We start from the raw sequence: 15585 nt of genomic DNA on the forward strand, positions 1-15585 counted from the left end.
CAGGTCCCATACAGAGTTGTGATGTCTCCTAGCTAGCAGAGTGAAGGAGTTGGGAGGTCTGACTAGCAGCATGTTCTGACAGAGTTGTGATGTCTCCTAGCTAGCAGAGTGAAGGAGTTGGGAGGTCTGACTAGCAGCATGTTCTGACAGAGTTGTGATGTCTCCTAGCTAGCAGAGTGAAGGAGTTGGGAGGTCTGACTAGCAGCATGTTCTGACAGAGTTGTGATGTCTCCTAGCTAGCAGAGTGAAGGAGTTGGGAGGTCTGACTAGCAGCATGTTCTGACAGAGTTGTGATGTCTCCTAGCTAGCAGAGGGAAGGAGTTGGGAGGTCTGACTAGCAGCATGTTCTGACAGAGTTGTGATGTCTCCTAGCTAGCAGAGTGAAGGAGTTGGGAGGTCTGACTAGCAGCATGTTCTGACAGAGTTGTGATGTCTCCTAGCTAGCAGAGTGAAGGAGTTGGGAGGTCTGACTAGCAGCATGTTCTGACAGAGTTGTGATGTCTCCTAGCTAGCAGAGGGAAGGAGTTGGGAGGTCTGACTAGCAGCATGTTCTGACAGAGTTGTGATGTCTCCTAGCTAGCAGAGTGAAGGAGTTGGGAGGTCTGACTAGCATTATGTTCTGACAGAGTTGTGATGTCTCCTAGCTAGCAGAGTGAAGGAGTTGGGAGGTCTGACTAGCAGCATGTTCAGGAGCTGAGCTAGGAGACATCAGAACTCTGTGAATCTGTCCCAGTTCACTCTGTCCTCATGCATCAATAATGATCTCATCTCACAGCCATCATCATCATCATCATCAACATTATTATTATTATCTGGTGGGCTACTCTTATTCTGAGGTCAAGTCCTTCCTCTCCCTCCTCCCTCGCTACCTCATTTACTTCCTCTCTCTGATCTCTCTCGCTACCTCATTTACTTCCTCTCCCTCCTCTCTCGCTACCTCATTTACTTCCTCTCCCTCCTCCCTCACTACCTCATTTACTTCCTCTCCCTCCTCCATCACTACCTCATTTACTTCCTCTCTCTGATCTCCCTCGCTACCTCATTTACTTCCTCTCCCTCCTCTCTCGCTACCTCATTTACTTCCTCTCTCTGATCTCCCTCGCTACCTCATTTACTTCCTCTCCCTCCTCTCTCGCTACCTCATTTACTTCCTCTCCCTCCTCCCTCGCTACCTCATTTACTTTCTCTCTCTGATCTCTCTCGCTTTCCTTCTTCCCTCCCTCTTCGTCCTTCTCTTCCTCCCCCACCCCAGAACATTCCTGTTCCCTCCCTTAGCCCAACCCCTTAGATACCTTATACCACCTCACATACTGAAGCTTACTCACGTCATCCCGGTTCAATGAGCTAGGGACTATGTTAGTCACTCAATGGGATATCCTTCCTTCTGGCGGCAGGATGAGTCCCGATATGAATTTCAGAGTAATTCCGTGCCACGGATGTGATGCGCATGCCCCCCACCTTCTGTAAATACCTGTGCACTTCCTCAAGACTCGTCCCAAGGCTACAAGAACACCGACAGCTGGACTAGCATAGTCCCTAACTCATAGAACTGTGGTTACGTGAGTATCCTTCATTCTATTTAGCTTGAGGGACTATGCTAGTCATTCAATGGGATAACCACACCCACAGGATGTATCTATCAGTAATTGTCAGGCAGATACAGTGCCTTCGGAAAGTATTCAGACCCCTTCCCTTTTTCCACATTGTTACGTAACAGCCTTATTCTAAAATGGATTAAAAAATCATCCTCATCAATCTACAAACAATACCTCATAATGACAAAGCGAAAATAGGCTTTTAGACATTTTATCAAATGTATTACAAATAAAAAGTATTCAGACCCTTTGCTATGAGACTCGAAATTGAGCTCAGGTGCATCCTGTTTCCATTGATCATCCTTGAGATGTTTCTACAACTTGATTGGAATCCACCTGTGGTAAATTCAATTGATTGGACATGATTTGGAAAGGCACACACCTGTCTATATAAGGTCCCACAGTTGACAGTGCATGTCAGAGCAAAAACCAAGCCACGAGGTCAAAGGAATTGTCCGTAGAACTCCGAGATAGGATTGTGTCGATGCACAGAGCTGGGCAAGGTACCAAAAACATTCTGCAGCATTGAAGGTCCCCAAGAACACAGTGGCCATCATTCTTAAATGGAAGAAGTTAGGAACCACCAAGACTCTTCCTAGAGCTGTCCGCCCGGCCAAACTGAGCAATCGGGGGAGAAGGGCCTTGGTCAGGGAGGTAACCAAGAACCCGATGGTCACTCTGACAGAGCTCCAGAGTTCCTCTGTGGACATGGGAGAACCTTCCAGAAGGACAACCATCTCTGCAGCACTCCACCAATTAGGCCTTTATGGTAGAGTGGCCAGACGGAAGCCACTCCTCAGTAAAAGACACATGACAGCCTGAAAATAGCTGTGCAGCAACGCTCCCCATCCAACACGACAGGGCTTGAGAGGATCTGCAGAGAAGAATGGGAGAAACTCCCCAAATACAGGTGTGCCAAGCTTGTAGCGTCATACCCAAGAAGAATCGAGGCTGTAATCACTGCCAAAGGTGCTTCAACAAAGTACTGAGTAAAGGGTCTGAATACTAATGTAAATGTCTTATTTCAGTTTAGTTTTAATAAATTAGCAAACAAATCTAAAAAACAGTTTTTGCTTTATCATTTTGGGGTACTGTTTGTAGATTGATGAGGAAAACAATCAATTTAATCCAATTTGGAATAAGGCTGTAACATAACAACATGTGGAAAAAGTCAAGGGGTCTGAGTACTTTCCGAATGCACTGTATAAGCCTCTTCCAGACAAGCAGTAAGCAGAGGGACAGATGAGGCTCAGCAACTAACAGATCCAATCTGATGTGATGGAGAAACACAGCAGCAGCCGGATGCTAAACCTTACATCAGGAGGGCATGAAGATAAAGCAGAGAGACAAATGAGGCTCAGCAACTAATAGACATCAGCACACACAGTGTCCCTCCGCTGACCCCAACCTTAACCTGACACAGTGTCCCTCCGCTGACCCAACCCTTAACCTGACACAGTGTCCCTCTCCTGACCCCGACCTTAACCTGACACAGTGTCCCTCCGCTGACCCCAACCCTTAACCTGACACAGTGTCCCTCCGCTGACCCCAACCTTAACCTGACACAATGTCCCTCCGCTGACCCCAACCTTAACCTGACACAGTGTCCCTCTCCTGACCCCAACCTTAACCTGACACAGTGTCCCTCCGCTGACCCCAACCTTAACCTGACACAGTGTCCCTCCGCTGACCCCAACCTTAACCTGACACAGTGTCCCTCCGCTGACCCCAACCTTAACCTGACACAGTGTCCCTCTCCTGACCCCAACCTTAACCTGACACAGTGTCCCTCCGCTGACCCCAACCTTAACCTGACACAGTGTCCCTCCGCTGACCCCAACCTTAACCTGACACAGTGTCCCTCTGCTGACCCCAACCTTAACCTGACACAGTGTCCCTCCGCTGACCCCAACCTTAACCTGACACAGTGTCCCTCCGCTGACCCCAACCTTAACCTGACACAGTGTCCCTCCGCTGACCCAACCCTTAACCTGACACAGTGTCCCTCCGCTGACCCCAACCTTAACCTGACACAGTGTCCCTCTCCTGACCCCAACCTTAACCTGACACAGTGTCCCTCCGCTGACCCCAACCTTAACCTGACACAGTGTCCCTCCGCTGACCCCAACCTTAACCTGACACAGTGTCCCTCCGCTGACCCCAACCTTAACCTGACACAGTGTCCCTCCGCTGACCCCAACCTTAACCTGACACAGTGTCCCTCCGCTGACCCCAACCTTAACCTGACACACACACAGTGTCCCTCCGCTGACCCCAACCTTAACCTGACACAGTGTCCCTCTGCTGACCCCAACCTTAACCTGACACAGTGTCCCTCCGCTGACCCCAACCTTAACCTGACACAGTCTCCCTCTCCTGACCCCAACCTTAACCTGACACAGTGTCCCTCCGCTGACCCCAACCTTAACCTGACACAGTGTCCCTCTGCTGACCCCAACTTTAACCTGACACAGTGTCCCGCTGCTGACCCCAACCTTAACCTGACACAGTGTCCCTCCACTGACCCCAACCTTAACCTGACACAGTGTCCCTCCACTGACCCCAACTTTAACCTGACACAGTGTCCCTCTGCTGACCCCAACCTTAACCTGAAACACACAGTGTCCCTCCGCTGACCCCAACCTTAACCTGACACACACACAGTGTCCCTCTCCTGACCCCAACCTTAACCTGACACACACAGTGTCCCTCTCCTGACCACAACCTTAACCTGACACAGTGTCCCTCCGCTGACCCCAACCTTAACCTGACAGTGTCCCTCCGCTGACCCCAACCTTAACCTGACACAGTGTCCCTCTCCTGACCCCAACCTTAACATGACACAGTGTCCCTCCGCTGACCCCAACCTTAACCTGACACACACAGTGTCCCTCTCCTGACCCCAACCTTAACCTGACACAGTGTCCCTCCGCTGACCCCAACCTTAACCTGACACAGTGTCCCTCCGCTGACCCCAACCTTAACCTGACACAGTGTCCCGCCGCTGACCCCAACCTTAACCTGACACAGTGTCCCTCTGCTGACCCCAACCTTAACCTGACACAGTGTCCCGCCGCTGACCCCAACCTTAACCTGACACAGTGTACCTCCGCTGACCCCAACCTTAACCTGACACACACAGTGTCCCTCTCCTGACCCCAACCTGACACACACAGTGTCCCTCTCCTGACCCCAACCTTAACCTGACACAGTGTCCCGCCGCTGACCCCAACCTTAACCTGACACAGTGTCCCTCCGCTGACCCCAACCTTAACCTGACACAGTGTCCCTCCGCTGAACCCAACCTTAACCTGACACAGTGTCCCTCTCCTGACCCCAACCTTAACCTGACACACACAGTGTCCCTCTCCTGACCCCAACCTTAACCTGACACAGTGTCCCTCCGCTGACCCCAACCTTAACCTGACACAGTGTCCCGCCGCTGACCCCAACCTTAACCTGACACAGTGTCCCTCTGCTGACCACAACCTTAACCTGACACAGTGTACCTCCGCTGACCCCAACCTTAACCTGACACACACACAGTGTCCCTCTCCTGACCCCAACCTTAACCTGACACAGTGTCCCTCCGCTGACCCCAACCTTAACCTGACACAGTGTCCCTCCGCTGACCCAACCCTTAACCTGACAGTGTCCCTCCGCTGACCCCAACCCTTAACCTGACACAGTGTTCCTCTCCTGACCCCAACCTTAACCTGACACAATGTCCCTCCGCTGACCCCAACCTGACACAGTGTCCCTCTGCTGACCCCAACCTTAACCTGACACAGTGTCCCTCCGCTGACCCCAACCCTTAACCTGACACAGTGTCCCTCCGCTGACCCCAACCCTTAACCTGACACAGTGTCCCTCCGCTGACCCCAACCCTTTACCTGACACAGTGTCCCTCCGCTGACCCCAACCTTAACCTGACATAGTGTCCCTCCGCTGACCCCAACCTTAACAGGACACAGTGTTCCTCTCCTGCCCCCAACCTTAACCTGACACAGTGTCCCGCCGCTGACCCCAACCTTAACCTGACACAGTGTTCCTCTCCTGACCCCAACCTTAACCTGACAGTGTCCCTCCGCTGACCCCAACCTTAACCTGACACAGTGTCCCGCCGCTGACCCCAACCTTAACCTGAGACACACACAGTGTCCCTCTCCTGACCCCAACCTTAACCTGACACACACAGTGTCCCTCTCCTGACCCCAACCTTAACCTGACACAGTGTCCCTCCGCTGACCCCAACCTGACACAGTGTCCCTCCGCTGACCCCAACCTTAACCTGACACAGTGTTCCTCTCCTGACCCCAACCTTAACCTGACAGTGTCCTTCTCCTGACCCCAACCTTAACCTGACACAGTGTCCCTCTGCTGACCCCAACCTTAACCTGACACAGTGTTCCTCCGCTGACCCCAACCCTTAACCTGACACAGTGTCCCTCCACTGACCCCAACCTTAACCTGACACAGTGTCCCTCCGCTGACCCCAACCCTTAACCTGACAGTGTCCCTCTCCTGAACCCAACCTTTACCTGACAGTGTCCCTCTCCTGACCCCAACCTTAACCTGACAGTGTCCCTCCGCTGACCCCAACCTTAACCTGACACAGTGTCCCTCCGCTGACCCCAACCTTAACCTGACACAGTTCCCTCTGCTGACCCCAACCTTAACCTGACACAGTGTCCCTCCGTTGACCCCAACCTTAACCTGACACAGTGTCCCTCCGCTGACCCCAACCTTAACCTGACACAGTGTCCCTCCGCTGACCCAACCCTTAACCTGACACAGTGTCCCTCCGCTGACCCCAACCTTAACCTGACACAGTGTCCCTCCGCTGACCCCAACCTTAACCTGACACAGTGTCCCTCCGCTAACCCCAACCTTAACCTGACACAGTGTCCCTCCGCTGACCCCAACCTTAACCTGACACAGTGTCCCTCCGCTGACCCCAACCTTAACCTGACACAGTGTCCCTCCGCTGACCCCAACCTTAACCTGACACAGTGTCCCTCCGCTGACCCCAACCTTAACCTGACACAGTGTCCCTCCGCTGACCCCAACCTTAACCTGACACAGTGTCCCTCTTCTGACCCCAACCTTAACCTGACACAGTGGCCTTTTCCTGACCCCAACCTTAACCTGACACAGTGTCCCTCTCCTGACCCCAACCGTAACCTGACACACCCACAGTGTCCCTCTCCTGACCCCGACCTTAACCTGACACAGTGTCCCTCTCCTGACCCCAACCTTAACCTGACACACACAGTGTCCCTCTCCTGACCCCAACCTTAACCTGACACAGTGTCCTTCTCCTGACCCCAACCTTAACCTGACAAGTGTCCTTCTCCTGAACCCATCCTTAACCTGACACAGTGTCCCTCTCCTGACCCCAACCTTAACCTGACACAGTGTCCCTCTCCTGACCCCAACCTTAACCCGACACAGTGTCCCTCTCCTGACCCCAACCTTAACCTGACACAGTGTCCCTCTCCTGACCCCAACCTTAACCTGACACAGTGTCCCTCTCCTGACCCCAACCTTAACCTGACACAGTGTCCTTCTCCTGAACCCAACCTTAACCTGACACACACTTGTCAAACTCCAGATCTCTCATGACATTACAAAGCAAAGAGAATACCAGATTCTACTGGACCTGAACAGCCATTAGTCTCTCACACAGTAGCTTTATATAGTACATCTTACAGTACATTTCAAACATTTGACATATTGTTTAGCCTCTACTTGATATACTTAACTGATACACTATAAATACAAAAGTATGTGGACACCACTTCAAATTTGTGGATTCGGCTATTTCAGCCACACCCGTTGCTGACAGGTGTAGAAGGTCGATCACACAGCCATGCAATCTCCATAGACAAACATTGGCAGTAGAATGGCCTTACTGAAGAGCTCAGTGACTTTCAACGTGGCACCGTCATAGGATGCCACCGTTCCAACAAGTCAGTTCATCAAATGTCTGCCTTTCTAGAGCTGCCCATGTCAACTGTAAGGGCTGTTATTGTGAAGTGGAAACGTCTAGGAGCAACAACGGCTCAGCCGCGAAGTGGTAGGCCACACAAGCTCACAGAATGGGACCGCCTCCGAGTGCTGAAGTTCGTAGCATGTAGAAATCGTCTGTCCTCGGTTGTAACACTCACTACCGAGTTCCAAACTGCCTCTGGAAGCAACGTCAGCACAATAACTCTTTGTCGGGAGCTTCATGAAATGGGTTTCAATGGCCGGGCAGCTGCACTCAAGCCTCAGATCACCATGCCAAGCGTTGGCTAGAGTGGTGTCAAGCTCGCCGCCATTGGACTCTGGAGAAGTGGAAACGCGTTCTCTGGAGTGATGAATCACGCTTCACCATCTGGCAGTCCGATGGACGAATCTGGGTTTGGCGGTTGCCAAGAGAATGCTACCTGCCCCAATGCATATTGCCAACTGGAAAGTTAGCTGGAAAAGGAATAATGGTCTCTGGCTATTTTTCATGGTTCGGGCTAGGCCCTTTAGTTCCAGTGAAGGGAAATCTTAACGCTACAGCATACAATGACATTCTAGATGATTCTGTGCTTCCAACTTTGTGGCAACAGTTTGGGGAAGGCCCTTTCCTGTTTCAGCATGACAATGCCCCCGTGCACAAAGCGAGGTCCATACAGAAATGTTTTGTCAAAATCGGTGTGGAAGAACTAGCATGCACAGAGCCCTGACCTCAACCCCATCGAACACCTTTGGGATGAATTGGAACGCCAACTGCGAGCCAGGCCTAATCGCCCAACATCAGTGCCCGACCTCACGAATGCTCTTGTGGCTGAATGGAAGCAAGTCCCTGCAGCAATGTTCCAACATCTAGTGGAAATCCTTCCCAGAAGAGTGGAGGCTGTTATAGCAGCAAAGGGGGGGGGGACCAACTCCATATTAATGCCCATGATTTTGGAATGAGATGTTCGGCAAGCAGGTGTCCACATACTTTTGGTCATGTAGTGTATCTTCTAAGGGTCTAATACACCAAGAGTTATGACCTTTAGATACTGAACTGCTATCTTCTAAGGGTCTAATACACCAAGAGTTATGACCTTTAGATACTGAACTGTTATCTTCTAAGGGTCTCTAATACACCAAGAGTTATGACCTTTAGATACTGAACTGCTATCTTCTAAGGGTCTCTAATACACCAAGAGTTATGACCTTTAGATACTGAACTGTTATCTTCTAAGGGTCTCTAATACACCAAGAGTTATGACCTTTAGATACTGAACTGCTATCTTCTAAGGGTATCTAATACACCAAGAGTTATGACCTTTAGATACTGAACTGTTATCTTCTAAGGGTCTAATACACCAAGAGTTATGACCTTTAGATACTGAACTGTTATCTTCTAAGGGTCTCTAATACATCAAGAGTTATGACCTTTAGATACTGAACTGCTATCTTCTAAGGGTCTAATACACCAAGAGTTATGACCTTTAGATACTGATCTGCTATCTTCTAAGGGTCTAACACACCAAGAGTTATGACCTTTAGATACTGAACTGCTATCTTCTAAGGGTCTCTAACACACCAAGAGTTATGACCTTTAGATACTGAACTGCTATCTTCTAAGGGTCTCTAAAACACCAAGAGTTATGACCTTTAGATACTGAACTGCTATCTTCTAAGGGTCTAATACACCAAGAGTTATGACCTTTAGATAGTGAACTGCTATCTTCTAAGGGTCTTTAATACACCAAGAGTTATGACCTTTAGATACTGAACTGCTATCTTCTAAGGGTCTCTAACACACCAAGAGTTATGACCTTTAGATACTGAACTGCTATCTTCTAAGGGTCTCTAAAACACCAAGAGTTATGACCTTTAGATACTGAACTGCTATCTTCTAAGGGTCTAATACACCAAGAGTTATGACCTTTAGATACTGAACTGCTATCTTCTAAGGGTCTTTAATACACCAAGAGTTATGACCTTTAGATACTGAACTGTTATCTTCTAAGGGTCTCTAATACACCAAGAGTTATGACCTTTAGATACTGAACTGTTATCTTCTAAGGGTCTAATACACCAAGAGTTATGACCTTTAGATACTGAACTGCTATCTTCTAAGGATCTAATACACCAAGAGTTATGACCTTTAGATACTGAACTGCTATCTTCTAAGGGTCTAATACACCAAGAGTTATGACCTTTAGATACTGAACTGTTATCTTCTAAGGGTCTCTAATACACCAAGAGTTATGACCTTTAGATACTGAACTGCTATCTTCTAAGGGTCTAATACACCAAGAGTTATGACCTTTAGATACTGAACTGTTATCTTCTAAGGGTCTAATACACCAAGAGTTATGACCTTTAGATACTGAACTGTTATCTTCTAAGGGTCTCTAATACACCAAGAGTTATGACCTTTAGATACTGAACTGTTATCTTCTAAGGGTCTCTAATACACCAAGAGTTATGACCTTTAGATACTGAACTGCTATCTTCTAAGGGTCTAATACACCAAGAGTTATGACCTTTAGATACTGAACTGCTATCTTCTAAGGATCTAATACACCAAGAGTTATGACCTTTAGATACTGAACTGCTATCTTCTAAGGGTCTAATACACCAAGAGTTATGACCTTTAGATACTGAACTGCTATCTTCTAAGGGTCTAATACACCAAGAGTTATGACATTGTTCAGTAAGAAGAGAAGCCTGAGAGAATGACAGAAAAGCTAGACAAGTTAGTTGTGTTTGCTGGGGGTATACAGTGGCTTGCGAAAGTATTCACCCCCTTGGCATTTTTCCTATTTTGTTGCCTTACAACCTGGAATTAAAATTGATTTTTGGGGGGTTTGTATCATTTGATTTACACAACACATGCAAAATATGTTTTCTTGTGAAACAAACAAGAAATAAGACAAAAAAAAACTGAAAACTTGAGCGTGCATAACTATTCACCCCCCCAAAGTCAATACTTTGTAGTGCCACCTTTTGTAGCAATTACAGCTGCAAGTCTCTTGGGGTATGTCTCTATAAGCTTGGCACATATAGCCACTGGGATTTTTGCCCATTATTTAAGGCAAAACTGCTCCTTCAAGTTGGATGGGTTCCGCTGGTGTACAGCAATCTTTAAATCATACCACAGATTCTCAATTGGATTGAGGTCTGGGCTTTGACTAGGCCATTCCAAGACATTTAAATGTTTCCCCTTAAACCACTCGAGTGTTGCTTTAGCAGTATGCTTAGGGTCATTGTCCTGCTGGAAGGTGAACCTCCATCCCAGTCTCAAATCTTTGGAAGACTGAAACAGGTTTCCCTCAAGAATTTCCCTGTATTTAGCGCCATCCATCATTCCTTCAATTCTGACCAGTTTCCCAGTCCCTGCCGATGGAAAAACATCCCCACAGCATGATGCTGCCACCACCATGCTTCACTGTGGGGATGGTGTTCTCGGGGTGATGAGAGGTGTTGGGTTTGCGCCAGACATAGCGTTTTCCTTGATGGCCAAAAAGCTCAATTTTTGTCTCATCTGACCAGAGTACCTTCTTCCATATGTTTGGGGAGTCTTCCACATGCCTTTTGGCGAACACCAAACGTGTTTGCTTATTTTTTTTCTTTAAGCAATGGCTTTTTTCTGGCCACTCTTCCGTAAAGCCCAGCTCTGTGGAGTGTATGACTTAAAGTGGTCCTATGGACAGATACTCCAATCGGCCCTCTCTTGGCAGGTTTGTTGTGGTGCCATATTCTTTCCATTTTTCAATAATGGATTTAATGGTGCTCCGTGGGATGTTCAAAGTTTCTGATATTTTTTTATTACCCAACCCTGATCTGTACTTCTCCACAACTTTGTCCCTAACCTGTTTGGAGAGCTCCTTGGTCTTCATGGTGCTGCTTGCTTGGTGGTGCCCCTTGCTTAGTGGTGTTGCAGACTCTGGGGCCTTTGAGAACAGGTGTATATATACTGAGATCATGTGACACTTAAATAAAGTCCACCTGTGTGCAATCTAACTAATTATGTGACTTCTGAAGGTAATTGGTTGCACCAGATCTTATTTAGGGGCTTCATAGCAAAGGGGGTGAATACATGTGCACGCACCACTTTTCCGTTATTTATTTTTTAAGTTATTTTTTTCATTTCTCTTCACCAATTTGGACTATTTTGTGTATGTCCATTACATGAAATCCAAATAAAAATCAATTGAAATTACAGGTTGTAATGCAACAAAATAGGAAAAACGCCAAGGGGGATGAATACTTTTGCAAGGTCTGTCTCTAGGTGTGACAAGAGAGATGGTTTCTTTACGCTTTGAGGTCAGTCTGTCTCTGGGTGAGGCCAGAGAGATGGTTTCTTTACGCTTTGAGGTTAGTCTGCATCTGAGTGAGACCAGATAAATGGTTTCTTTATGCTTTGAGGTTAGTCTGTCTCTGGGTGAGACCAGAGAGATGGTTTATTTACGGTGTGAGGTCAGTGCATCATGATAATGGAGAATAGCCCTCCACAACACAGAGATAAAACACACAGTTTAAACCCACTGGTCCTCAATATGTACATTATCCGTACATACACACACACACTGGACCTCAATATGCAGATTATAAGGACATACACCCTGAACCTGAATACAGAGCTACATTATCCACATACTGAGCCTGAACCTTAATATGTATCCAAACAGACACTGGTCCTCAAAATTTACATTATCCGGACAAACACACTGGTCTTAATTTGTACATTGTCCAGATATAGACACACCGGACCTCAATATGTAGCTACATTATCAGGACACACACATCGGTCCTCCTGGACCTCAATATGTAGCTACATTATCAGGACACACACATCGGTCCTCCTGGACCTCAATATGTAGCTACATTATCAGGACACACACACTGGACCTCAATATGTAGCTACATTATCAGGACACACACACTGGACCTCAATATGTAGCTACGTTATCAGGACACACACACTGGACCTCAATATGTAGCTACATTATCAGGACACACACATCGGTCCTCAACATTTACATTATTCAGAAAAAACACAACTTCAATATGTACATTATCGTGGCATATATACACTCATCCTCAATTTGTACATTATAATGACATTAATCTTGGTTAACCTAGAACTAAAGTATTGCGTAATTGGTCAGATGCTCGATTAAGTTCTGGGTCCATAAAAAATAAATAAATAAAAATCCAGTGTTTCTATGTCAAACAGTTTAGTTATATTTCAGTCTTCTGCGATGTATATGAAGTGTAATACCGGGATGCAAACTCAACATTAAATAAATTTCAACTCTATATCTGACATGGTAACAGAGACAGACAGACAGTATGAAAAATGTATGCACTCTGGATAAGAGCGTCTGCTAAATGACTAAAATGTAAATGTCTTATTTCTTTTACACCCATAACCATGAGTGTGAGGTGTATGTTTTTGTTTCAAAGTAGATTTGTTTAAGACTACCAAGAATCACTCTGTGTGACCCTGATTTAGCCCCCTGCAGTAAAAGGTTAAAGGGGCAGTGCAGTCAATAACTTGATTTTGCCATTGTTTTTATGATATACAACACTCAAAATGTGAAAATAATGATAATGCCCTTTTTTTGTCAGAGCTTTTTTGAAAAAAATGCCTGGAATTTCAGCCATGGAGTTTTTGGTCCAGATCATGACATCACAATCTGATCTGATTATTCTGAAAATGATCAGTCATCTTTGATTTGTATGTGCGTCACAGGAGGCTGCTGAGGGGAGGACGGCTCATAATAACGGCCGGAATGGAGCGAATGGAATGGCATCAAACACCTGGAAACCATGGAAACCATGTGTTTGATACCATACCAGTAATTCCGCTCCAGTCATTACCACGAGTCTGTTGGAAACCATGGAAACCATGCGTTTGATACCATACCAGTAATTCCGCTCCAGTCATTACCACGAGTCTGTTGGAAACCATGGAAACCATGCGTTTGATACCATACCAGTAATTCCGCTCCAGTCATTACCACGAGTCTGTTGGAAACCATGGAAACCATGCGTTTGATACCATACCAGTAATTCCGCTCCAGTCATTACCACGAGTCTGTTGGAAACCATGGAAACCATGCGTTTGATACCATACCAGTAATTCCGCTCAAGTCATTACCACGAGTCTGTTGGAAACCATGGAAACCATGCGTTTGATACCATAGCAGTAATTCCGCTCCAGTCATTACCACGAGTCTGTTCTCCCCAGTTAAGGTCCGCTCCAGTCATTACCACGAGTCTGTTCTCCCCAGTTAAGGTCCGCTCCAGTCATTACCACGAGTCTGTTCTCCCCAGTTAAGGTCCGCTCCAGTCATTACCACGAGTCTGTTCTCCCCAGTTCAGGTCCGCTCCAGTCATTACCACGAGTCTGTTCTCCCCAGTTAAGGTCCGCTCCAGTCATTACCACGAGTCTGTTCTCCCCAGTTAAGGTCCGCTCCAGTCATTACCACGAGTCTGTTCTCCCCAGTTAAGGTCCGCTCCAGTCATTACCACGAGTCTGTTCTCCCCAGTAAAGGTCCGCTCCAGTCATTACCACGAGTCTGTTCTCCCCAGTTAAGGTCCGCTCCAGTCATTACCACGAGTCTGTTCTCCCCAGTTAAGGTCCGCTCCAGTCATTACCACGAGTCTGTTCTCCCCAGTTAAGGTGTATTTTATCCCATTCCACTCCAGTCATTACCACGAGTCTGTTCTCCCCAGTTAAGGTGTATTTTATCCCATTCCACTCCAGTCATTACCACGAGCCTGTTCTCCCCAGTTAAGGTCCGCTCCAGTCATTACCACGAGCCTGTTCTCCCCAGTTAAGGTCCGCTCCAGTCATTACCACGAGTCTGTTCTCCCCAGTTAAGGTGTATTTTATCCCATTCCACTCCAGTCATTACCACGAGTCTGTTCTCCCCAGTTAAGGTGTATTTTATCCCATTCCGCTCCAGTCATTACCACGAGCCTGTTCTCCCCAGTTAAGGTCCGCTCCAGTCATTACGACGAGCCTGTTCTCCCCAGTTAAGGTCCGCTCCAGTCATTACCACGAGTCTGTTCTCCCCAGTTAAGGTGTATTTTATCCCATTCCGCTCCAGTCATTACCACGAGCCTGTTCTCCCCAGTTAAGGTCCGCTCCAGTCATTACCACGAGTCTGTTCTCCCCAGTTAAGGTGTATTTTATCCCATTCCGCTCCAGTCATTACCACGAGCCTGTTCTCCCCAGTTAAGGTCCGCTCCAGTCATTACCACGAGCCTGTTCTCCCCAGTTAAGGTCCGCTCCAGTCATTACCACGAGTCTGTTCTCCCCAGTTAAGGTGTATTTTATCCCATTCCGCTCCAGTCATTACCACGAGCCTGTTCTCCCCAGTTAAGGTCCGCTCCAGTCATTACCACGAGTCTGTTCTCCCCAGTTAAGGTGTATTTTATCCCATTCCGCTCCAGTCATTACCACGAGTCTGTTCTCCCCAGTTAAGGTGTATTTTATCCCATTCCGCTCCAGTCATTACCACGAGCCTGTTCTCCCCAGTTAAGGTCCGCTCCAGTCATTACCACGAGCCTGTTCTCCCCAGTTAAGGTCCTCTCCAGTCATTACCACGAGTCTGTTCTCCCCAGTTAAGGTGTATTTTATCCCATTCCACTCCAGTCATTACCACGAGTCTGTTCTCCCCAGTTAAGGTGTATTTTATCCCATTCCGCTCCAGTCATTACCACGAGCCTGTTCTCCCCAGTTAAGGTCCGCTCCAGTCATTACCACGAGTCTGTTCTCCCCAGTTAAGGTGTATTTTATCCCATTCCGCTCCAGTCATTACCACGAGTCTGTTCTCCCCAGTTAAGGTGTATTTTATCCCATTCCGCTCCAGTCATTACCACGAGTCTGTTCTCCCCAGTTAAGGTGTATTTTATCCCATTCCGCTCCAGTCATTACCACGAGCCCGTCCTCCCCATTCCACCCATTCCACTCCAGCCATTACCACGAGCCCGTCCCCAT

This window comes from Coregonus lavaretus (genome assembly GCF_964263955.1).
Source record: "Coregonus lavaretus genome assembly, contig: HAP1_SCAFFOLD_2136, whole genome shotgun sequence".
NCBI classification, from domain to species: Eukaryota; Metazoa; Chordata; class Actinopteri; order Salmoniformes; family Salmonidae; genus Coregonus; species Coregonus lavaretus.